Raw genomic sequence first — 26,582 nt, 5'->3', positions numbered from 1 at the left:
AATTATTACAGCAACTATTTGTGATACCTATGCATTTATAGAAACAATTCCAAAATTCTTGTTTATGATAGTGGAAAATTATCATTTTCAAAGACATTAATTCATTCCATTTTTAATAAGCCATAATCCTAAAAAGAAACATCTTAAAACATCTTAAAAAATCTTAAACATTAAGTTTCCACAGAGGAAATTCTTTTTATAATTCTTAATATCATATGAAGTTTTCATATTACTGTAATCTTAGAACTGAAAAGGTATCTTTACAAAATTTGAAACCTGAGGGCCTAGTCCTAAAACATTTCTATCATATTCCTTCTCACATACTCAAACACTAAAATAATCATGACCAATTATTGAACCTTTGAGATATATCTGGTACACACAAATTTCATAGTTATCAGAAAGATGTTAAATAGCCATGCATAAGTTTATTCATTTGTCCATCCAAGTCATTTATTCAAAATAATTAGTGTGGACATACTATATGTTAGGAAATGTTTAGAAACTAAGAAACAAACTGCATCTCACAAAGTTTACATTTTGGTGAGAAGAACATAAATGAGTATGTATTTAAGAATAAAATTCAAATTCTAAATACTTAAATAAAAATTTGCAGGAGATAGGCACACACACACACACACAATGATTTAACTTTCCAGAAATGTTAAATTAAAAAGACTGATAAAGAATACAGTTGAAAAATACATAGAACAAGTAAAATTCTCATGCATTGCTGGTAGGGACGTAAAGAGGTACAATCACACTTGTAAAATATCTGACAATTTCTAGTCAAATTAAACATGTATCTATTCTATGCAATTTTACTCCATGTATATGTGCACGAACAATGAAAGTACATATCCCAAAAAAGAATTAAAAAAAATACTAATAGCAGCTTAATTCATAGTAGTCAAAAATGAGAACTAATGTCTATTCATAACAAAAAAGCAGCAGAGACCTAAACACCAAGTAGTATGGACCACCAAGAAAGCAAATAGATTTGTCTTAGCACGGATAAAACCAAGTTTCTCCTTGGAGGCTAGGATTTTCAAGTTCTGTCTCACATACTTTGTGCACATGGCTAGGAGGGGACCAGCCCTTGGAGAAGGACATCACGCTCAAAAGAGTGGAGGCACAGCGCAGGAGAGGAAGACCCCATGAGATGGATCGATAACAGTTACTGGGTTAATGGGGGTAAGTGTGTAAGAGTCAGTAAGACTGACTTGGGACAGGGCAGGCTTCAGAACTGTTGTAGAGAGAGTCACTATGAGTTGCAGGTAACTTGATGGCACATAACAATAATACTATGGAGAGATGCTCCCCTGTCCACAGTCAGCATCTACTAGGAAAGAAGTTAACTGTGTTGGTTAATGAAGCAGCATCTAATATTGTTTTCAGCATGGGCTGTAAGCAGCCCCTCTACTGAGAAGAAATATGCCTTCATCCTGCCTGCAAGAAGCACTCTGCCTGCACTTTCTTCAAAACATATTTGTTCTTGTTTTCAATACATGATATATTCAATACTCTTCTCCAACACCATCATTCAAAGGCATGAATTCTGTCATCCTTATTCATAGCCTAACTCATAAAGGCATAGAAAGTAATCAGAAAGACCATGGCCTGAATCAGATGCACCTTAGTCCTCAAACTGGCATCAGTGCTCCTCAATAATTTGGAGAGGTTCTTGACTTCAGATTTTTCCAGTGCTATGTCTCCTGATTTCCTGGCTGCTTGTACTAAAGTTGTTGATTATGGATCCAAGTAAGAAGAAATCATTGGCAACTTCAATCTTTTCTCTATCTTTCATGTTGCTGGCTATCATTCCAGTGGTAAGACTTTTTGGGTTCTTGACGTTGAAATTCAATCCATATTGAAGGGTATAGTCTTTTATTTTCTTGAAGCAACTGCTTCAAGTCTTCCTTATGTTCAAGCAAGCAAAGTTGTGTAATCTGCCTAATACTGGTTATTGATGAGTCTTCCATGGTCCTGATCCCACTTTCTTCTTCATAGAGTCTAGCTTCTTAAATGTTTTGCTTAGTATACAGAGTTGTGTCAAGAAATCTGGAGAACAACCACTTGGCCAGCTGACAGGAAGAGATCTACATTTGTTCCCATCCCAAAGAAGGGTGACCCAACAGAGTGTGGAAACTATAGAACAATATCATTGATTCACATGCAAGCAAGATTCTACTGAAGATTATCCAAAATGACAGGAACAATACACCAGCAGAGAACTGCCAAAAGTCCAGGCTGGGTTTAGATGGGGTCGTGGTACTAGGGATATTGTAGCTAATGTTAGATGGATCTTGGCTGAAAGCAGGGAATACCAGAGGAATGTCTATCTGTGTTTCATTTACTATGCAAAGGCGTTTGACTGTGTGGATCATAACAAAGTGTGGCTGACTCTGAGAAGAATGGGAATCCCAGAACACTTGATTGTGCCAATGAGAAAACTATACTTGGACCAAGAGGCAGTCATCAGAACAGAGCAAGGAAACACTGCATGGGTCAAAATTGGGAGGGGCGTACACCAGGGATGTGTCCTGTCTCCATACCTTTTCAAACTATATGCAGAACAGATCATCCACGAGGCTGGGCTCTATGAGGAGAAATGTGGGGTCAAGATTGATGGAAGATCTATCAACAATCTGCGTTATGCAGATGACACAACTCTGCTTGCTGAAACTGAAGAGGACCTGAAGCGTTTGCTGCAGAGGGTCAAGGACTGCAGCCTCCAATATCGATCGAGGCTCAATGTCAAGAAGACAAAGATTCTCACCACTGGGCCAACTGGCAGAGTCAGGATGGATGGTAAAGAGACTGAGATTGTTCACAGCTTTAGTTTGCTTGGCTCCAGTCAACACTCTCATCACCAGTAGCCAGGAAATTAAAAGACATATTGCCATGGGAAAGTCTGCTGTTAGGGACCTCTCCAAAGTACTGAGAGACTAAGGTGCATCTGATACAGGTCATGGTCTTTGCTATCACTTGTTATGCATCAGAGAGTTGGACAATGACTAAGGAGGATAGAAGGAGAATTGATGTCTTTGAGCTGTGGTGCTGGAGAAGAGTATTGAGGGTTCCATGGACTGCTAGGAAAACAAACACTTTCATCGTGGAAAGGGTTAAACTGGGCGGCTCCTTGGAGACAAGGATTCTGAGGCTCTGTCTAACATACTTTGGACATGTTGTAAGGAGGGACCGGTCTTTGGAGAGGGACATCATGCTTGGGAGGGTGGAGGGACCACGCAGGAGGAGAAGGTGGATTGATTCAGTGACTGGGGTAATCAGGATGGGTGTATTGGAGACAGTGCTATTGGCACAGGACAGAGCAGAGTTTAGGGCTGTTGTACACAAGGTCGCTATGAGTCGCAAGTGACTCAACGGCACATAACAATAACATACAGATTTAATAGGAATGCAGAGAGGATATAACCCTGATGCACATCTTTCTTCATTTTAAACCATGTAATGTTCCCTCGCCCTGTTTGCACAACAGCCTCTTAGTATAAAGTATAGGTTTTTGCCTAAGCAAAATTAAGTGTTCTAGGATTCCCATTTTTCTCAATGTTAGCTATAACTTATGATTCACACAGTTAAATGCCTTTGCATAGCCAATAAAGCATGACATTCTTCTATTATTCTTTACTTTCAGTCAGGATCTTATCTGACATCAGCATTAATATTCCTGGTGCTATGGCCCTTTCTCTATCCTTCTTGAACTTCTGGAAGTTCCCTATCCATGTACTATTCTACCCACTTCTGAATGTCCTTCAGCAGTAGTTTGCTTGCATGTGATATTAACGATACTGTTAGACATTTATCACATTCTGTTGGATTACCTTTTTGGGAATGGGAACACATATGGATCTCTTCCAATCAGTCACCAGTTTATTATGGTCTAATGCTTTTTTCATTTAGTCTTATTCAAATATATTTCTAAAAGAATATATTTTTTAGCTTTCAGTTACATAAAAAATTGAGAAGATTGCCCATTTTTCTCTTGTGAGGCCACTGGTGGATTTGAACCACCAAGAAAGATGCTACTTTTGGAAGAAAAAGAAAGCCTTATTATTTTAAAAAAAAATAAATTCTTGTATAAGGTAAAGCTTTACTCTTGTTACCTTTTTTAAAAAAATTTCTATGAAACAAAGATAATAACTGATGATAAAAGTGACCTTTCCCAATACCCTAAATAAATGCTCATTATTCAATGCTCACACACCAATTCAATGACATCACTTCTTTGCAATGCTTCTCTTTCTATTTATGTTCCACTGAGTCAAATGTTAAAATGATGTCTTGCCCTTTATTAATAACAAGCGTATTATGACCCAAAACTAATTTAGACCAAAACAAACCATCAAATCACGCACATCATGCAACAAAGATAATCTGCCTACTAGAGCATAAGATATTAAAAATTACATCAGTGAATATAATCCTTATAGCAGCCTACTACATTCCAAGAGAATGTTAAGTGATAATTCAAAAGAATATAAATTACTAAGAACATTCTGTTAAATAATAATATAATTAGAAGCCTATAAGTCCACTTCAATTCCCTATTGTCTTCTAATATTAAAAAAACATAGAATTATTAATTCTAATAATTGTCCTTCCTTACCCTAGTCTACTAATTCTATAATGTGGCAATATCATCCCAACACCTATAAAGGCAATTCTTGTGGCCTACTGGGTACGGAGTTGTGCTGCCAACACTAAGGCAGGTTGTTCAAACCTACCAGCTGCCCCAAGTAAGAGTGATGGCAACTTCCTCTGAAAACCTGCTACAGAATGAGCTATGAATCAATTCCAACTCTGTGGCAACGGGAGAGATCTTTAACATGCATTCAAAATTAGACATTACCATTAGACTTTTCCTTTTATTTTCTCATTCTTTGTATGTAGTCATCAAGTTTCTTACATTAAGAAATGTCCCTATTTTCAACAATGCTCTTGCTTGTTCAACAATGTCCTTACCTTGTTGTTCTGTGCCTGTGACTGATAGCAGCCCTATGTACAACAGCTCTCAACCCTGCTCTATCTTGGGCCAACCTCATTGTCTCTGACACATCTATCCCCACTATTCCAGTCACCGAGTCAATTCATCTCATCCAGGGTCTTCCTCTCCTGTGCTGTCCCTGTGCCCTTACAATCTTGATGTCCTTCTCCAAAGGCAGGTCCCTTCTGGCAACATGCCTAAAGTATGTCAGATGAAGCTTCAAAATTCTTGCCTCCAAGGAGTGGCTTGGCTTCACCCTCTCCAGGATGAACCTCTTTGATCTCCTAGAAGTCCATGCTATATTCAATGTTCTTCTCCAGCACCTCAACTCGAAGGCATCAATTTGCCTGTATCAGGTGCACCTTAGTCTCTAGATTGACATCATTGTTTTTCAGCACTCTAGAGAAGTTCCTTGAAAGTAGACTTTCCCAATACAAGTCATCTTTTGATTTCCTGGCTGCTGTTACCAAGAGTGTTGACTGTGGAACCAAGCAAGCTGAAGCTGTTAACAATCTCAATCTCTTCACTGTCTATCATAATGTTGCAATTGGTCAAGAGGTGAGAATCTTTGTTTTCTTGATGTCGAGCTTCAATCAATATTGAAGGCTGCAGACAGTGACCTATACAGAAAATGCTCATCTGTCCTAACCTTAGAATGGCATTATTATCATCAGGAATGCAAAATTACTCATTGAAGATTGTGTAATCTTCAATCTCTTTTGCCTCCTATTTATCCTTCACTTACTTTCAAGATTTTGGGAACATTCATTTATCTCATCTTTATTCAAGAATCTACTATAAATTCTTGTTTCCCACGAGATAAAACCCAAACCTTTCCTATTAACCTACCACTAACCAAAGCTGCTAGTACACTCAAGCTATAAATTCCTTAAACATTGAAAACAATATTAGTCAATGCATTCCAATATTCTAAAATGCCAATAAACCTCCATTGAAAGAAGAAAAAGAAGAGAAAGAAAGGAGACATGATGAATAGTTGGAAAAGAATGAGAAGAAAGAAAAGGAAAAAGAGCAGAGGGAAGAGAAAAGGCAAAAAAGACTATATTAAGAAGAAGAACAAAACGTTGGTCTACCCAGAGGGTCAGCAGTGTTGTTGTTCTTGTTGTGTGCCCTCATAGGAACTGACTCACAACTGACCTTCTAGCAGGTTCTCAGGGACTATAAATCCCATGGGAGGAAATAATTGTCCATTTTTCTCCTGCAAAGCTTCTGATGGATTTGAACCATGTGTCTTTAGGCTGGTACTGAATTGGTTGCTTTTTACTCTTCTAATAACAAGTATAATATTGATCCGTAACTGTACATACAGATTGTTGTTTCTGTTGAATAGCATTGAGTCAGAATCGACCCATAGCTAACCTTCCAGTGGGTTTCCAGAGGCTATTAATCCCGTGGGAAGAGACTGCCCAGCTTTCTCCCACAGAGCAGCTGGCGGATTTAAACTATGTTACAACTATGCCCCCACATCTTCCTATACACAGTTTAGGATTGTTAATACTATTCTGCACTTGACCAGATCCGGCAACATACTTTATAGAACATAATCATATATTTTTAAATAAATTCAGACAAATCTTATTTTAAAATCATTAGCATTTTCTATCTATTAAAAATTTGCTAAGCATACAAATATATATTTCTCCATACAGGTTTAGAGAGAGAATACAACCCTGACACACTCTCTTCTCAATTTTAAATCATGCAGTGTTCCCCTGCTCTGTTCACACAACAGCCTCATAATCCAGGTATAGGTTCTGCATGAGCACAATTAAGTGCTCTGAGACTCTTATTCTTCTCAATGTCAGCCACAACTTGTTATGATCCACACAGTCAAATGCCTTTGCACATAATAAAGCACTATTAGACATTTTTCTGTTAACTGAACTCTGAAGGGGAATTTGGTATCAGGATTGGAAGGAGACTCATCAATAACCAGTGTTATGCTCATGGCACAACCTTTCTTGCTAAAGTGAGGAACACTTGAAGCACTTGTTGCAGAAGATCAAGGAATGCAGCCTTCAGTACAAACTGCATCTCAATGTCAAGAAAACAAAGATATTTACCACTGGAGCAATAGGCAACATCTATAGATAGATGGAGAGGAGATGGAAACTGTCAACAGCTTCATCTTACTTGGATTTAAAATTAAGGAGACATATTTCACTGGGAAAATCTGCAGTTATGGACCTCTCTAAATTATTGAGAAATAATGATGTCAGTTTAAGGACTAAGGTGCATCTATTTCAGGCCATAGTCTTTCTGATCACTTGTTATATGCATCTAAAAGCTGGACAATGAATAAAGATGACAGAAGAATGGATGTCTTTGAGCTGTGGTGTTGGAGAAAATCACTGAATATCCCAAGGCCAGCCCAAAGAACAAACAGATATGTCCCGGAGAGGGTGTAGTCAGAGTGCTCTTTGGAGGCAAGGATGAGGCAAGGATGAGCCTTCACCTAACTTACTTTGGGCATGTTGCTAGGAGGCACTATTCCCTGGAGAAGACATGATGCTGGAAGGGGTGAATAGTTGGTGGAGGAAGACCCTCGACCAGGTGGACTGACACTGCGACTGCCACAGTGGGCTCATGTGTGTTAGGAAATGTGAGGATGGCACAGGATAGAACTGGGTTCAGATCTTTTGTTCATAAGGTCTCTGAGTGACAGTTGACTCAACAACATCTAACAACAATAGAACAATGTCCATTAAAAATCAGTATCTATTAACTATCCCCAAAACTTCCAATTCAATGTTGTTGTTGTTGTTGGTATGTGCCGTCGAGTCGTGTGCGACTCATAGCGACCCTATGTACAACAGCCCTAAACCCTGCTCTATCCTGTGCCAATCGCACTGCCTCTGACACTCCCATCCCGATTACCCCAGTTACTGAATCAATCCTCCTCATAGAGGGTCTTCCCTTCTTGCACTGTCACTCCACCCTCCCAAGCATGATGTCCCTCTCCAAGGACCTGTCCCTCCTTGCAACATGTCCAAAGTATGTCAGATGAAGCCCCAGAATCCTTGCCTCCAAGGAGTGGCTTGGTTTAATCCTCTCCAGGATGAATCTGTTTGTTTCCTTGGCAGTCCATGGTACATACTCTTCTCCAGCACCACAGCTCAAAGGCGTCAATTCTCCTTCTGTCCTCCCTAGTCATTGTCCAACTCTCTGATGCATAACAAGTGATTGCAAAGACCATAGCAATGTAGCTTAAAATAAAATATGAATAAATAAAATGTGATCACAACCAAGATAATGTGAAACCTAGCATTTTCTAATAACTTCAAGTGGTCTGTGAATTCATCTTGTGCCCTATGCTGCCACTATTGAGTTTTTAAATTAATAATCGTAATATTAAGAATAAGAAGAATAATATTTCTAGATTACCAGCTATGATTAGGTTTTAGTATACTTGACATACGTTACCTCCTTAAACATAAATAAGATTCCTTGGTAAGACCAGTTGTTTGTGCCAAGTATTAAGCAAAAGGTTGGTGGTTCATGCCCTGGAAATGTGCATACACAACATTACAGTCAAGAAGTTTCAGTGGAATAGTTCTATTATGTAACACATGGGGTTGCTTCTTCAGGATTCCTGATAATGGTTTGGCTTTATTTCATTATCAGTTACTTCATAAGGTTGTTGTTAGGTGATATCAAGTTGTCTTTAATTCATGCTGAAGTGATCCTATGAACAACAACAGATCTGAACCTTGCCCTATCCTGTGCCAGGCTCATCATCTCTGATATATTTGAGCCAACTGTTAGTCACCATATCAATCCAATTTGCTAAGGTTCTTTCTCTCTTTTGCTAACCTTACACCTTTCCACATATGATGTCTTTTTCTAAGGACTGGCCCTTCTTAACAACATGTCCAATATACTTTAGATGAATTTTCATCATCCTTGCCTCTAAGTTCCTCTAAGACACATTTGTTCTTTTGGAAGTCTATGGGATATTCAGTACTCTTCTCCAACACCACAATTCAACTTATTGATTCTTCCTCTGTCATCTTTAATCAATGTCCAACTTTCAGATGCACAGGAAGTAAATGAAAAGACCATGGCTTGGATGAGCTATATCTTAGTCTTCAAACTATCATCATTGTTCTTTAGCACTTTGGAGAAGTCCTTGAAGGCAGATTTTCTCAAGGCAAAAAGTCTTCTATATCTTGATTGTAAGTATCAAGGATGGTGATTGTGGATCCAAGTACCATGAAGTTGTTGACAATTTCAATCTTTTCACCATCTGTCATGATGTATCCATTGGTCCAGCGGTGATGATTTTTGTTTACTTATAGATTCTTAGTCTTGGAGGCAAGGATTCTGAGGCTTCATTTGACATACTTTGGACATGTTGTAAGGCGGGACTGGTCCTTGGAGAAGGACATCAGGCTTGGGAGGGTGGAGGGTCAGCGCAGGAGGGGAAGGCCCTCTATGAGGTGGATTGATTCGGTGACTGGGGTAATCAGGATGGGAGTGCTGGAGAAGTGTGATTGGCACAGGACAGAGCAGAGTTTAGGGCTGTTGTACATAGGGTTACTATGAGTCGCAAGCAACTCGACAGTACATAACAAGAACAACAACATAGATTCTTATAATGTAGAAACTGTAATCATCCTTATTTTACACAAGTGAAATTTAAGGAGCAGAAAAGTTGAATAAACTGCTCATAGCAACATAATAAAAAATACAATTCTGGAATATATTAATGTTTTTGTTGTTGTTGTTATGTGTCATCAAGTCGCCTGTGACTCATAGTGGCGCTAGGTACAACAGCTCTAAATCCTGCTCTATCCTGAGAAAATCTTATTGTCTCTGACAGACCAATCCCATTTCTCCAGTCACTGAGTCAGTCCATCTCATTCTCGAACTTCTTCCCCTCCGCTGTCACTCCACCCTTACAAGCATAATGTGCTTCTCTAAGACTGCACCCTCCTGGCCATGTGCCCAAAGTATGTGAGAAGGAGCTTAAGAATCCTTGCCTCAAGAGCTTGGTTTCACACTCTCTTGAACTGACCTAGCAATCCACAGTATGCTCAATACTGTTCTCTTGAACCATAACTCAAAGGCATTGATTCTTTTTCTATCATCCTTATTCATTGTATAGCTCTCTGACACATAGCAAGTAATTGTGAAGACCATGGTTTGGATCAGGCACATCTTAGTCTCCAGACTGACATCATTGCTCTTCAGTACTCTAGAGAGTTCCCTGACAGCAGACTTTCCCAATGCAATTCGTATTTTTATTTCCTGACTGCTGGTACCAAGAGTTTTGACTGTGGTACCTAGCAAAATGAAGTTGTTAATAATCTCAATCTTTCTCCTTCAATCTTGAAGCTGCCAATTAGCCCAGTTATCTAATCCTTGATTGAAATTCCACAAAACTCTATAATTTATCAATATTTTTATAAATGCTAATATTTATTTATTCTTAAATTATGGTATGCAGTTTATAAAAGGCCTTACAGTTGTTTATTTAAATAAGTTTCATAGATTAATATATCTACGAGGAATAAATTTATGAAGATTGTGGACTTGCAGTAGACAGCTAAAACTTGAAACACAAATGAAACATTACATCAGTAAGTCCTTGTATCCCTGAATCAGTTACTATTATTGTGCATATTTTAAAACACGAGCATGTGACACAGGCTAAGTGAAATTTCAAGAAGTGAGTAGTGAGTAAATAGTACAATAATAAAATGAACTCAAGATGTTCAGTATCAGTTATTACACCTAATCCACATCAAGTGACTCTTTTAAAGGTCCCCTGTGGTAACAAATGTTAAGAATTTAGTAACCAGGGTCATGATGGAAAATGCTGCTTCTTAAAAACTAAAATAGGAATTAGCTAGTTATTATCCTGAAAATACAGAGCCTAGCTTTTCTTGCATTGCAGAATGATAAAATGGACCCAAGGTATAGACATAAAGGCATTTAATTCTACTTAAGATGCTTCTGATAAGACATCATTAGGTAGACTGAGTGTTAAAAGTAGTTACACATTAACTGACAAATTCAAAGACTTTAAAGTACAGAGAGAGAGAGAGACAGATAAAGGGATATCTACCACTGCTTCTTCACAGTCTGGTAACTCAACCTCTACACTTAAAAAATACAAAGGAAGAACATTTTAAGACTTTTGCACTTTACAGTGTGTTTTTCTACATTTTGAAGTTCAATACTTTATCAGAAAATAAGCAAAAAAAAAAAAAAAAGAGATGAAGACAAACTAAGCAACTGACCTAAATGCCAAAAGAATTCAGATGAAGAATGAAAAGTATTAACGTGCTACACCAAACTCCTATGCCTACTTTTTAATCTCTTGAAAAGAATTTTAAACTAAACGTCTTTTATCAATGGAATAAATTTCACTATAGTATTTTAATATATCATTTTTCTTAAAAAATCCATTAGAATTCACTCTGAATACTGATCCCTAGAGATTTTATTTTGCAAGCTGGAATATTTATTGAAATTAGTATTCTGTAGCAATATTTCAAGTTCCTAGCTGAAAGAGTGGCATTTCAAACTCACCTCAAACCCACCCATAGGCCTCTGAACCTCAGAAGGCAGCAGATCTGACAACCTGTTTCCATAGCCTGTTGTGGTTGTTGACCTGTGCCGTAGACTCACCTGCGATTCATAGTGATCCTATGCACAACAGCCCTAAACCTTGCTCTATCTTCTGACAATCTTATTGTCTCTGACCCACCCACCCTCATTACCCCAGTCACTGACTCAATCCACCTTATTGAGGCTCTTCCTTCCTGCGCTGTCCCTCCACCCTCCCAAGCATGACATCCTTCTCCAAGGACTGGTTTCGCCTTGCAACATCTCTAAAACACGTCAGAAGCTTCAGAATCCTTGCCTCCAAGGAGCAGCCTGGCTTCACCCTCTCCAGGACAAACCTGTTTGTTGTCTTAGCAGTCCATGGTATATTCAATAGTCTTCTCCAACACCACAGCTCAAACACATCAATTCTCTTTCTATCCTCTCTAGTCATTGTTCAGCTTTCTGAGGCATAGAAAGTAATTGCAAAGACTGGATCAGGTGCTCCTCAGTACTTTGGCGAGGTCTCTGACAGCAGACTTTCCCATTGTAATTCCTCTTTTAATTTCCTGGCAGATGATACCTAGAGTGTTGATGATTGTCGAGTCACGCAAACTAAAGCTGTTAATAATCTCAGTCTCTTCACCATCTATCAAGATGCTGCCAATTGGCCCAGTGGTGAGAATCTTTGTTTTCTTGATGTTGAGGTTCAATCCACACTGAAGGCTGCAGTCCTGAAAAACCTGTGAAGCAGTTCTTCTCTGCACATATGTGTTCACTATGTGTCAAAGAAACTCAATGGAAACTAATAGCAAAACTAAAACTGACAAGAGGACAGATGCCTAACTTATCAATAAGCTCTGATTATTTTCAGATATGCTTTGTCAGCAATCAATATAGAAATTACATCTCCTTATAAGAGAATGTACAAAGAGCTGAGGTTAAAAAACCAAAGGGGAAGAGCATTTCTCAAGCTGAAAAAACGGAAAACAAATTCAAGCCTCCAGTAGCAATACCGAAGGATTCTTATAAAACTGAATGATGCAGGAAGCATGAAAAGAAGACAAAAGGACCAGACAGTTATTATACAAAAGAATAAGTCAAGACTGAACCATTTTAGGAAGTAGTATATGATCAAAAACCAATGGTAACAATGAAAGAAGTTCAAGTTTTACTGAAGGAAGCAACCAAAAAATAAGGCCCCAGAAATTGATAGAACACCAACTGACATATTTAACAAACAGATGCATCTCTGGACATGCTCTCTAGACTAAGAAAGATATCTGGAAGACAGCTACCTTGCCAAGGGACTGAAGATTATTTGTTTTCATTCACAAAAATGGTGATACAACAAGATGCAGAAATTATCAAATAATATGGAACACCATGATAGATGGAGAAGAAATTGTGGTTGTTAGCAACAGCTTGCTCAATCAACACTCTTAACACTAGCAGTCAGGAAATCAAAAAGACGAACTGCATTGGGAAATCTGCTGTCATGGACCTCTCCAGAAAGCTGAAAAGCAACAACATCAGTCCAGATACAAATATGCACCTAATGCAGGTCATGGTCTTCTCAATTAGTTGATATGATTCAAAGAGCTGGACAACAACTAAGGATGGTGGAAGAAGAACAGATGCCTTTGAGTTGTACTGGAGAAGAGTCTTGAACATACCATGGACCTTCAAAAAAACAAATAGGTCTGTCTTGGAAAGGGTGAAACCAAGTCTTTCCTTGGAGGCTAGGATTTTTATTTACTTTGGGCACATGGCCAGCAGAAACCAGTCCTTGGAGAAGGACATCATGCTCAGAAGTGTGGACGGACAGCACAGGAGAGGAAGACCTCAGATGAGATGGATTGATACAGTATCTGGGGCAATGGTGTTTGGTGTGTCGAAATTAGTGAGACTGGCTCAGGACAGGGTAGGGTTTAGAGCTGCTGTAGGTTGCTAAATGTTGTGGGTGACTCAACAACAATATATTATACTAGTTGTTTGGGTTGGTTTGGTTTTTTTTTTTTTTTAATTTAAGCCTCTTGTTTAGAGTCAACAAGACTTCAGGAGGGCCTCTGTATTTAAACAACATGCCTCTAGAAACTCTAAGGAACTTTGATAAATAATAATAGTTATAGAAAGGCTTCAGGGTCTTTTGTTCATAGGATCACTATGAGTCAGTGCTAGACTTGATGACAGTCAGCAACAAGAACATCATTAGTATCACATGTAAGCAAAATCTTGCTGATAATTATTCAAAGGTGTTGGAACAGTACATTAGCCAAGAACTTAAAAAAAATTCAAGCCAGATTCAGAAGTAGCTCTGGTTCAAAGAATATCATTCCTGATATAAGATGGATATTGGCTGAAAGCAAAAAGGACCAGAAAGATACTTTATTGACCATACAAATGCTAAACAAATTACAGATAAAATTAAGAAAAAGAGAAATCTGAGGCAAGAATAACTCCCAATAAACCCTAGCTTGGTCATTGGCAAATACCTTGACTTGGGACCTGCACTGTTAATGAACGTGTCTCTTTCCTGGGCCTGTATCTATTCAGGTGGGACTAACTCCCAAGCCTCAGAAGAGCAGGCACGTACACACATCTGTCAACAACCTACTGTCAATAACCTATGCAGATAGAACACAAACTGCCTCACATGTACCACGAACTTAACACAGCGTCAAACAGTATGAAAAAACAAAACAAAACTTCTCCTAAAAAGAGCAAACCAAATTGCAGATCCAACAAACACCCTAGAGACAAGAAGACAGAAGAAATACACTGACATGGAGTTACATGAGCTGCTATTGAAGAATTTACAAAAGACGGAAGAAAACATTGAAACCACAAATAGAGAAGAACAAGAATTTTTTTTAAACCATCACAAGAGAAAGAGTACAACCAACACAATACTATAAACAACAGAAATCCATGAAAATGCAATTCAGAATATGAAATCGGATACAGTTTAATTTTTTTTATGGCTTTTTAAAAAAATTTGTATTTTAATTATGATTTTAACAAAAGTTAAAAAAAACTTGAATTTTGTTTCACATTTTCTTCCCTCCCTTTCCCTTCTCTCTCTTCAAGTTCACTTTTTTCTTTTTTAATATTCATTCATTATTACACAATTTCCTTCCTATATCTACCTCTTACCATGTCCACTTTGCAATTTACCTCTTATTCTGGACTGTTGTCATACATAGGATGTCTAATCCTGTATTCTATTCAGATAGTTCTTTCCTTCATCTGTTAGAATGCAATGTTCATTATCTATCCAGTCTTTTCCTATCCTCCTCCCAACCCTCTATGTCAGTACTGCTATATAACATTGGTGCTACACAATATTTGTCCTTTTGTGACTAAGATATTTCATTCAGTATAATGTCCTCCAAGGTCACCCATGAAGAATGCAAAAGGTTATTACAAAGACAAAGGAATAAGAAAAGGCCAAAATGGATATCAGAAGAGACTCTAAATATTACACTAGAGTGCCTAGAACTAAAGGGAAGAAAGCAAGATGTTGAGGAGCTGAACAGAAGATTCCAAAGGACAGCATAGGAAGACAAAAGAATGTATTATAATGAAATGTGCAAAGAGCTAGAGTCAGAAAATCAAAAGGGATGAACCTGCTCCACTCAGCATTTCTTAACTGAAGGAATTGAAGAACAAACTCAAGCCTCAAGTTCCAATACTTAAGATGAGGGCAGCATGTTGAATGACCTAGGAAGCATCAAAAGAAGATGGAAGCAGTACACAGAGTCACTATACCAAAAAGAATTGGCTGACACAGAAGAATTTCATGATACAACATATGTTCAAGAGACTATGGTGATGAAAGAGGAAGTTCAAGCCGCTCTGAAGGAACTGGAAAAAGATAAGTCCCCAAGAATTGATGGCATGGCCATTGACATATTTCAGCAAATAGACACTGTACTGGGCTTGCTCACCAAGTTGTGCCAAGAAATTTGGAGGATAATCACCAGGCCAACTGACTGGAAGAGATCCCTATTTGTTCCTGCTCCAAAACCAGGTTTTGAACAGAGTGTGGAAATTATCTAGCAATATCAATAATAACACATGCAAGAAAGATCCTCCTGAAAATAATTCAAAAATGACAGTAACAGAACATCAACAAAGAACTGCCAGATGTGCAGGCTGGATTTAGAAGAGGCCGTGGCACTTGGATATTCTAGCTAAAGTTAGATGAATCTTAGCTGAAAGCATCAAGTACCAGAGGAATGTCTATTTGTATTTCATTGACTACACAAAGGTGTTTGACTGTGTGGATCACTGCAAACTATGGCTAACAATAAGGAAAATGGGAATACCAAAGCACTTGTTTGTGCTTATTGGAAACCTACACTTGGACCAGGAGGCAGTGGTCAGAACAGAGCAAGGAAACACTGCATGGTTCAAAATCAGGAAAGGTGTACACCAGAGATTCATCCTATCTCCATACCTTTTCAATCTATATGCAGCACAGATCATCTGGGAGGCTGGGCTCTATGAGGAGGAATGTGGCATCAGGATTGGAGGAAGATTCATTAAGAACCTATGTTATACAGATGACACAACTCTGCTTACAGAAACTGAGGAGGACCTGAGACATTTTCTGAGAAGGTCAAGGACTGCAGCCTTAAATATGGATTGAAGGGAAATACCAAGAAAACAAAGATTTTCACCCCTGGGCAAAATGGCAGCATCATGATAGAATGTGAAGATATTGAGATAGTTGACACTGTCAGTTTGCTTTGCTCCACAATCAACACTCTTGATACCAGCATCCAGGAAATCAAAAGATGAACTGCATTAGGAAAATCTGCTGTTAGAGCCACCTCCAGAGTACTGAAGAATAATATGTCCATTTAGAGACTAAAATGTGCCCAATTCAGACCATAGTCTTTGCCAATTATTTGCTATGCATTCAGAGAGGTGCACAATGGCTAAGGAAAACAGAAGAATAATTGATGTATTTGAGTTGTGGTGCTAGAGAAGAGTCAATAATATACCATGGATTGCTAGGAGAACAAACAGGTTCATCTTGGGTGAAACCAGGCTGCTCCTTGGAGGTAAGGATTTTGAAGCTTTGTTTGACATACTTTGGGCATGTTGCAAGGGGAGACCAGTCCTTGGAGAGGGACATCATGCTTGGAAGGGTAGAGGGACAGCAAAAGAGAGGAAGACTCTGGATGAGATGGACTGACTCAGTGACTGTAGTACAGGGGAAGATGTTCAGGGAAAATGAGGTTGGCTCAAGAGAAAGCAGGGTTCAGAGCTGTTGTACATAGTGTGTCTATATGAGTCATATGTGACTCAACAGCACATAACAACAACAACCACCTTAACACCAAGACTAACTGAAGGTATTAGCAAAAAAGTAAATAATAGACCATTATCTCTCATGAACATAGATGCAAAGGTCCTTAAAAAAATCCTGGCCAATAGAAAATAACAGTATATAAAATAAAAAAATCATCATGGCCAATGGAGATTCATTACAGGTATGCAAGGAAGGATTGTGCACATTAAAAAACAAAATAAAACAAAACAAAAAACACCAAACTATGTTAACATCACATTAACAAAGCAAAGAACAAGAAGCACATGATTCTGCCAATTAATACAGAAAGTCTTTGACAAAATCTAGCACCATTTCCTAATTAAAACACTAAACAAAATAAGAACAGAAGAGAATTTCCACAACATAGAGAAAAGTATATAAGCAAACCAAAGGTCAATATCATTCTCAATGGAGAAAGACTACAGACATTCCCCTTGCAAACAGGTACCAGGCAAAGATGACCACTATTACCACTCCAATTCAATATTGTATTGAAAATATTTGCTAGGGCAATAAGAAAAGAGAAGGAAATAAGAGGCATTCAAATTTGCAAGAGGTGGTGAAACAGTTGTTATAAGCAGACAATATGACACTGAAAACCCACAGAAACAACAAAAAATGTTAGACCCACTAGATCACATATCTATTATGTTATACATGATCAACAGCCAATGACAATACAGAAAGAAAAATCAAGCTGAAGGCAAAAAAAAAAAAATAAGGACCCTGTACTCTATGGGACACCAACTAAGATGTTTCAAATGACAGAAGCAGCCCCAGATTCCAGGAAATTTGGAGGGCAGCCTACCTGGCCTACTGCCTGGAAGAAATGCATGTTTGTTCCCATTCCCAAGAAAGGTGTTCTACCAAAATGTGGGAAATACAGAACAATACAATTAATATCACATGCAAGCAAAATATTGTTGAGAAGGATCATTCAAAAATAGATAGGACTGTACAGCTTTCAATTCAGAATGCATTTCAATGTCAAGAAAATAAAATTCCTCACCATTGCACTAATAGGTAAATCATGATGGACAGAGAAAGGACTGAGATCGTCAATGACTTCATCTTACGTGGATCCACAATCAACATACTTGGTGCCAGCAGTCAGGAGATTAGAAGCTGTCTTGGACTGGGCAAGTTTGTAGTCAGAGACCTCTACAAATTACTGAAAAGTAATGATGTCAGTTTGAGGACTACGGTGTATCTGATTCAGGTCATAGACTTTCCGATCACTTGCTACACATCTGCGAGCCAAACAATGAATACGGATGGCAAAAGAATTGATGTTTTTGAGCTGTGGTGTTGGAGAAGAGCACTGCATATCTTATGGATGGCCAAAAGAACAAATATGTCCTAGAGAGGGTGCAGTCAGAGTGCTCCTTGGAGACAAACATGATGAAGCTTTGCCTGACATACTTTGGACATGTTGCTAGGAAGGGCTATTCTTTGGAGAGGGGCGAAATGCCAGAAAGGATGGAGGGTCAGCAAAGGAGAAGAAGACCTTCGACCAGGGGGATTGACGCAGTGACTGCCGCAATGGGAGCTAGTATGTCAGGAAGTGTGAGGATGACACAGGATTGCACAGAGCTCACTGGCTAACAGGGTGATTTGTGGATTCTCAATTCTATTTCATTAATCTATGTGTCTGTCTTTATACCAATATTATACTGTTTTGATTACGATGGCTGTGTATTAAGTTTTGAGATCAGGGAACGAGATGCCTCCAACTTCACTTTTGTTTTTTCAGAAAAGTACTGCTTATTCACGTCTCTTTCTTTTCCAAATAAACTGGAAATTGCCTTTTCAATCTCTTTGAAGAATGAACTTGGTATTAACATTGGGATTATGTTGAACTTGTAGACTGCTTTTGTTAGGATTGTCATTTCCACAATGTTCAGTCTTCCAATCCAATAACAGGGGTTGGTTCTGTTTGGGTTTTGGGTTTTTTTATTTAGATAGTACTCATATTGTTTCTTGTAGTAATGTTCTGTAGTCTTCCATTTAAAGGTCTTTTGAATCTCTAGTTAGGTTTTTTTCCTGAGAATTTCATCCTGTGGTTGGATACTGTAAATGGTATTACTTTTCTTGTTTTCTTATCTGTGCATTCTTTGTTGCTGTAAAGAAATCCAACTGATTTTTACTGCATTGAAACAGATGAGGGAAAGAACAGTCTAAAAGTGATATATGATTGGGTATTATGGTTATGACAAGAGTCCAGAATGAAGATTGTATAGTGGAGTGTACTCAGGGTGCGGGGCAGGGTGATTGTAAACCAAAGAAGGAATTTTACTTTTCAAAGAGAAGAGCGAACTGGGGGGGGGGGGGGGGGGGGGGGGAGGAGGGAGAAAAATGCAACAATAAACGAATGGAAATCCAAAATCTCTGTAAATGTTCGTGAAAATAAATTTTTTAAAAATAGATTTTTTTTTTTAAAAAAAGAAATCCAACTGATTTTGATATGTTGATCTTTTCTCTTGAGACTACTAAATTGGTCTACTAGATCTATCAGGTTTTTTGTTCAGTCTTTGGGGTTTCCTCTATACACTCTCATGTCATCTGCATATAATAACAGTTTCAGTTTTTATCTCCTTTTCTTGCCTTAAAGGTCTAGCTACAACTTCCAATACAAAATTGACTAGGAGTGGTAATAGTGGGTATCCTTGCCTTCTCTGTTTGCAGGAGGAATGCCTTCAGTCTCTCTCCATTGGGAATGGCAAGGCTCTTGGTTTTGCAACTACACTTTACATTATGTTGAGGAGATTCCCCTCTATTCCTGTTCTGTTAAATGTTTTAATCAGGAAGGCATTTTGGATATTGTTAACAGTTTTTCTTCATCAATCGTGTGGTTCTTGTTCTTATCTTTATTAATTTGATAAATTACATTAACTGTTTGTCTTATTATAATCTTTGGAAGGAAGAGTGGCATCCACTTCCATAATGGCTTGCCTCTGGAAACCCTATGAACCTGGAGAGAGGATGAGAGACACCCAAGCGTCGAGGACTCTCCTTCATAGGGTCGCTATGAGTCACCTGCGACTCGACGGCACTTAACAACAACAACAACAATTATAACCTACTTTTTAAACTATATCTTCTACTCCTCAATCTGTAATTTCTGAGACAGTTATTGTCAGAAATTCAAGAATTCCTATGTGAAATGTCCACATAACCTTTAAATTTTGTTTGAAGAATTTCTAAGTACAAAAATATTAAATATTTCTTAAAAATGTAACACTGAAAATTCTTAGTGTACTTAAGAGTCACTAAATGATATTTTTGCTGTGGTATGTGCTGTTGAGATGCCTGCAACTCACAGCGAACCTATGTACAACAACAGCTCTGAAGTCTGCCTTGTCCTGAGACAGTCTCACTGATTCTGACACACCCACCTCCATTGTCCCAGTTACTGTATCAATCCATCTCATCCAGGGTCTTCCTCTCCTGTGCTGGCCCTCCATCCTTCTGAGTATAATGTTCTTCTCCAAGGACTGGTCCCTCCTGGCCATATGATCAAAGTATATGAGACAGAGCTTCAAAATTCTAGCCTCCAAGGAGAAACTTTGTTTCACCTTCTTCAAGACAAAACTCTTCTCCAGTATCACAACTCAAAGACATCGATTGATTTTCTGTCATCCTTAGTCACTGTACAGTTCTCTAATGCATAGCAAGTAATTGTGAAGACCATGGCCGCACCTTAGTCTCTAGATTGACATCGTTGCTTTTCAGTACTCGGAGATGTCTCTTACAGAAGATTTTCCCAATGCAATTTGTGTTTTGATTTCCAGACAGTTGGTGCAAAGAGTGTTGATTGTGGAGCAGAGCAAGCTGGAATTGTTAACAACCTCAATCTCCACTCTATCATGGTGCTGCCAATTGGCCTCGTAATGAGAATATTTGTCTTCTTGATGTTGAACTTCAATCCATATTGAAGACTATAGCACTTGACCTTCTGCAGCAAGCGCTTCAGGCATTTCTCAGTTTCAGCAAGCAAATTTGTGTCATCTGTCTACTTTAGGATGTTGTTGAGTCTTCTGCCAGTCCTCATGCCACGTTTCTCTTATAAAGCCCAGCCTCCCGAATGGTCTGTTCTGCATGTAGATTGAAAAGCTATGGAGACAGGGTGTATCCCTGACATACTCCTTTCCTGATTTTGAACCATGCAGTGTTTCCTTGCTCTATGCTGAGGACTATTTATTAAATGATACAAAAGGTAAAAAAAAAATTCTTTGTGATATCTTAATAGTGTTTAATATCTTCAACATAGAACCACATTTTATTCAAATTGCCTTTGATAGCCTTTATTAAGATCAATAACTTTGGATTTTGAGGAAATTGAGAAAAACTCAAGCTATTAAATTACTGAGAAAAATTTTAGAAAATTACTGAGCTCTTTTCATTATTTTATGATAGTCCAAAATTTAATTATTTCTTTTAATGAACATTATTAATCACGATTATTTAGCACCAGGAAGTTAATCTAGAATCTGAATGCACAGTGTATGTGTAAGAGAAATTGTTGACTGATAGGAGGATAGTGGCAAGGAAGGGTTTTTTGGTTGTTGTGTTTTTTGTTTGGGTTTTTGTTTTGTTGTTTTTTTTTTTACCTCTAGTTTTCTGGCTCTCTTCCAAGGGAGAAAAGCCCAAGAAAGAAGGCCTTTTTGGTTTAGGTCCAGAGGTCTGGGATGTTCTCCACATGAAAACAGTATATCTTCTGCGTGACCTGGCAATGGCCCAACTCTCATTCAAGCAACAAGAATCTTCACAAAGTGTGAAATACAGGCTGGGCCAGTCAAGATCATGACCCGTCTCCCACATGCAGGTTTACCCTACATTTAGACTCTGTGAGAGCCACTCAGTTTCATGTCTCCGTGTCTTTAAATAGGCTGCTTTGGGATGGTGCTATTCTGAATCAGATTCTAATTGCAAATGAGTGAAATCTTTGCTTCCTCTTCATGAGGAAAGTATCAGGTGGCCGAGCAGCAGAGAGTCAAAGATTCAAATTTCCTTCACTAAGCCTTTGAGATTATTTGTTTGCTAACCATTCAAAGGGAAAGTATGAAGTGAGCTGTATGTTTGAGAACTTTAAAATTTTAGGTAGAACATTTTTATAGCCTCACATAAATCTATTGAGTTATTTTCACTTCTTTTGTATACCTAATGTTGTTAGATGCCTCAAACAATAGATCAGAACCTTCCTTACCATATCATATGGCACTGAAACAATCTCCTTTTAATGCGTAAAATGAATTGGATATTAAATATAGAGAATTAAATTAGTGATGTCTTTACATAGATCACCCTCTATTGTCATTTAATCATCCTCTTCCACAGAAGCTCAGTTTCTTTACTCTTTTCCTATACAAGAAGGAAAAATATAAACTTAATTCACTTATGAACATGGATGAGAAAACTCTAACATCATTATTACCAAATCTAGTCTGGCAGGAATACTTGACATGTGAGGCATCTAATTCATCAAAATAAAAGAATTCTTCTTCTTGTTATCATGTTGTAAAGTACCATTGTAAAGTCAGTTTGCACTGATAATGTTCATTCAATGTATAGCATAACAAAACATTTTCCAGTCTTGTGTCACCTACTGAGTCTTGCTAGGCCTGCACCCATTAGTGTAGTCATTGTGTCAATCCAATTAGTAAAATAAAGAAACAGGGGAATAGTATATGATCACATTGTACCTTGATTATTTCGGCTTCTATATTCGGCTGCTATAGCAGAAATACCACAAATGAAGAGGCTTAGCAAACATAAATGTTTCTCTTTATATATAGTTTAGGAAGTTAGAAATTTGAATTCAGGGTACTGGCTCTAGGGGAAGGTTTTCTATCCCAGTCAGTTGTGGCAGAATGTCTTTGTCTCTTTTCACTGCCCTTCAACATACCACTTTCCAGGTACAGCATTCCTTGGACATCAGGATGTCCTAGGCACATCGACCTGGGTCCGAAGGATATGCTCCACTGTTGGTTTTTCTTTCTTGGTGATAGTAAGGTCCCCACCTCCCATCTTTGGGAGATGTCACAGGCCACAACTCGGGGAAACTCTCCTTACCCTGGACTGAGCTCTGATGAAACTAACGGTGTTGTACCCCACACCTTTAAGTCCCTGATACACAAGTAGCGTATTAGATTTTGGAAGATCACAACATAATCTTCACATTAGATGACTACACCTAAAACAGTAAGAATCAGAATCCAGCTTAAGCAAACACATATTTAGGGGTGAAGAGGACACAATTTATCTATGATACTTTGATACATGCAGGGGCAGAGGGGAATATTATAAGATTCACATCCTTTCAGGTACATACACTCAAAATTTAGGGGATCATCCTTAATCAGATTAAGTGTACCTACAAAAACCCTAACAGATATTGGATACATTAGAAATGGTTTCATGCTTTCCTTCTATAATTCTTAATGACTAAAATAAAATAAGCACACTTGGCTGACACAATAAATTTTATATATCCTGAAAATTTTAATTATGAAGTATCTAAGTTACCTTTTATCTATAAAATATGTTTTTTATTTACATTGGGATTTTTTTATAGTTTCAAGTCTACTATTTTGGAGATTTGACAAAAGGTTGAAATTAGTGATACATTCTTATTTTCAAATGCATTTTATTTAATGTTATACCCCAATGTTTAATAAATCATCATTTTTTTAAATGAAGTTTTTCTCCACAACATGACTAGTCTCTAATAAGAAAGGCCTCAAGACAGTTCACCAATTCTCCTTTGTGATAACTTAGTTTCATAGTTCATCCATGCATATAATTTTAAATGTACTAAATCTAGTACAGTACTTAAGTTCACCAGTGACTTAGGAAAAAAATGAGCAGTTTAAAAATCATCATATGTTTTAATTCTGAATACTCTCTCTCACCACTTGGCCAATTGGCAGCATCATGACAGATAGTGAAGAGATTGAGAATGTTAACAGCTTTAGTTTGCTTAGCTCCACAATCAACACTCTTGGTATCAACAGTCAGGAATCAAAAGACAAATTGCATTGGGAAAGTCCGCTGTCAGGGATATCTCCAGAGTGCTGAAGAGCAACGATGTCAGTCTAGAGACTAAATTTTGCCTGATTCAGGCCCTGATCTTCACAATTATGTGTTATGCATCAGAAAGCTGGACAATGACTAGGAATGGTAGAAAGAGAATCGATGCCTTTGAGCTTGGTGCTAGAGAAGAGTATTGAATGAATGTACATACCATGGACTGCTGAGAGAACAAACAGGTTCATCCTAGAGAGGGTGAAGCCAGGCTGCTGCTTGGAGACAAGGATTCTGAAGCTCCATCTGACATAATTTGGGCATACTGCAAGGAGGGACCAGTCCTTGGAGAGGGACGTTATGCTTGGGAGGGTGGAAGGACAGTATAATAGAGGAAGACCCTCGATGAGATGGAGTGATTCAGTGGCTGGGGTAGTGGGGTAGGTGTGTCAGAGACAATTACGGTTGGCTCAGGATAGACCAGATTTCAGAGCTGTTGTACATAGGGTCACTATGAGTCATTGGCAACTTGACGGCACATAACAGCAACAATTATTGAGAATCTTTCTTACCTTAGCTTTGGGATACACAATACTCATTATCTTCTTGATCTCTCTTGTTTCAGTCTACCAATTTTTCTCCAACTTCCAATTTCTAAATATGGATGTGTCCCAGAGTTCAGTTCTTGGATGTGTTCTGTATCCAGGACTACTCCCGGAAGAATGCTATAGAGTCTTAGAACTTCCAATATCATCTGTCTTCTGACTCCCTAAACAATATCTCAAACCCAAATCCTTCTGTCCCTTATATACAAACACCTATATGAAACTTCATATATCTCTGACAAACACATATCACACACACAGAAGAGGGAAGAGAAAGAGAGATAAAGGGAGGAGAGAGAGAGAGAGAGAAAGAGAGAGAGAGAGAGAACACGTATTACCAGTAAACAAATTATATCAACATGGCCCTCAAAATGTATACATTATCTGACTACTTTTCATTACTTTGAAGGTTACTACCATAAGACCAATCAGTTTTTCAACACTGCAATTTTATCCCAATCAGTCTTTGTGTTTCTGCCCTTATTCTCGAAATAATTTATGCATATAGTAATCTAGATCACCACTGGGCCAATTGGCAGCACCATGATAGATGGAAAAGAGATTGAGATTGTTAACAATTACAGCTTGCTCAGCTCCACAATCAGCATTCTTGGCACCAGGTGTCAGGAAATCAAAACATGAATTGCATTGGGAATCTGATGCCAGGGACCTCTCCAGATTGTTGAAAAGCAATGATGCCAATCTAGAGACTAAGTTGTGCCTAATCCAGGCCATAGTCTTCACAATTACTTGCTATACAACAGAGAGCTGGACAATGACTAAGGATGACAGAAGAAGAATCCATGCCTTTTGAGTGTGGTGCCAAAAGAGACTTTTGAACATACCACGGTCTGCCAAAAAAAAACAAGTCTATCCTGGAATCAGTGAAACCAAATTTCTCCTTGGAGATAGGATTTTGAAGCTCTGTCCCACATACTTTGGGCAAGTGGCCAAGAGGGACTGGTCCTTGGAGGAAAAGATCATGCTCAGAAGGGTGGAGGGACAGCGCAGGAGAGGAAGATCCCAGATAAGATGGATTGATACAGTGACTGAGGCAATGGGAGGTGGTGTGTCTGAATCAGTTAAACTGACTCAGGATAGAGCAGCCTTCAGAGCTGCTGGACATAAGGTTGCTATCAGTCATGGGCAACTCGACAGCACTTAAAAACAACAATCTGGATAATTTCTTTTTAAATATAGGTTTATTATCATCTAGTGACTTCCAATGTCAGAGTTAGAGTCACGGTAGATTTACCATTAACTTAAACTTACCCTTCCTAGAAGGAACCCTAGGAAATTTACATTCATAATTTGGTATCCTTTTCCCTAATGAAGCCCTCAAAATTGTACCTCATATAACCACATGATCTAGCCTCCACTACTTCTCTGACTTCATCTGGTATTTTCTTTCTCTCTCTCATGTGCCCGCACACCTCCACTACTTCTCTGACTTCATCTTGTATGTCTCTGTCTATCTTTCATGCTCTCTTGCCTCTACTACTTCTCTGATTTCATCTGTTGTCTCCCTCCCTCCCTCCCTTTCTCCCCCTCTTTTTTGCTCCCCTCCCCGACATGAACACTTGGAAGTACCCTAGGATATTCACAGTTTCAGTTAAGTCATTTTCTTTACTTAAAAACTCTTCTTAAAGTCATGGTTGCTAAGTATCACCAATTTGGAATCAACTCATAGCTGACCCTCCAGGAGTCTTTCATTGGCAGTAAATCACATGGGAGGGATTGTACATCTTTCTCCCGCTGAGCACGTGGTGGATTTGAGCCACCCCCCTTTGGGTCGGGAGTGCAATTTCTTACCAATATCTCCAGTGCTCCCGCTTCCTAAAGTTAGCATATTAATAAGGTCATAGTTTACTATTCTACATAAACAGCAAGCCATGCCTCTTAACCCTCACCTGCTTTCTTTAGTATTTATAAGTGATATTTACATTTATTCTTTTTATATTCTACTGCTACTGTCCTTGAGGCCTAGGCTTTTGTTGTTGTTGATGATTTCTGTATCTGAAGCAGTTACAAC

The 26,582-nt window shown here is 38.4% G+C and overlaps 1 protein-coding gene across 1 annotated transcript in view; it reads right to left on the bottom strand.

The window, feature by feature from the left end:
• LOC102857539 (A disintegrin and metalloproteinase with thrombospondin motifs 20-like) overlaps positions 1-26,582 on the bottom strand; it is a 280,569-nt gene that overhangs the window by 219,380 nt on the left and 34,607 nt on the right. The gene's annotated exons all lie outside the window — the stretch shown is intronic.

The sequence above is a fragment of the Elephantulus edwardii genome, unplaced genomic scaffold, assembly GCF_000299155.1.
Source record: "Elephantulus edwardii isolate Elephantulus edwardi_28Jun2011 unplaced genomic scaffold, EleEdw1.0 scaffold00065, whole genome shotgun sequence".
Taxonomy (NCBI): Eukaryota; Metazoa; Chordata; class Mammalia; order Macroscelidea; family Macroscelididae; genus Elephantulus; species Elephantulus edwardii.
This window is presented reverse-complemented; position numbering and strand designations above follow the sequence as displayed.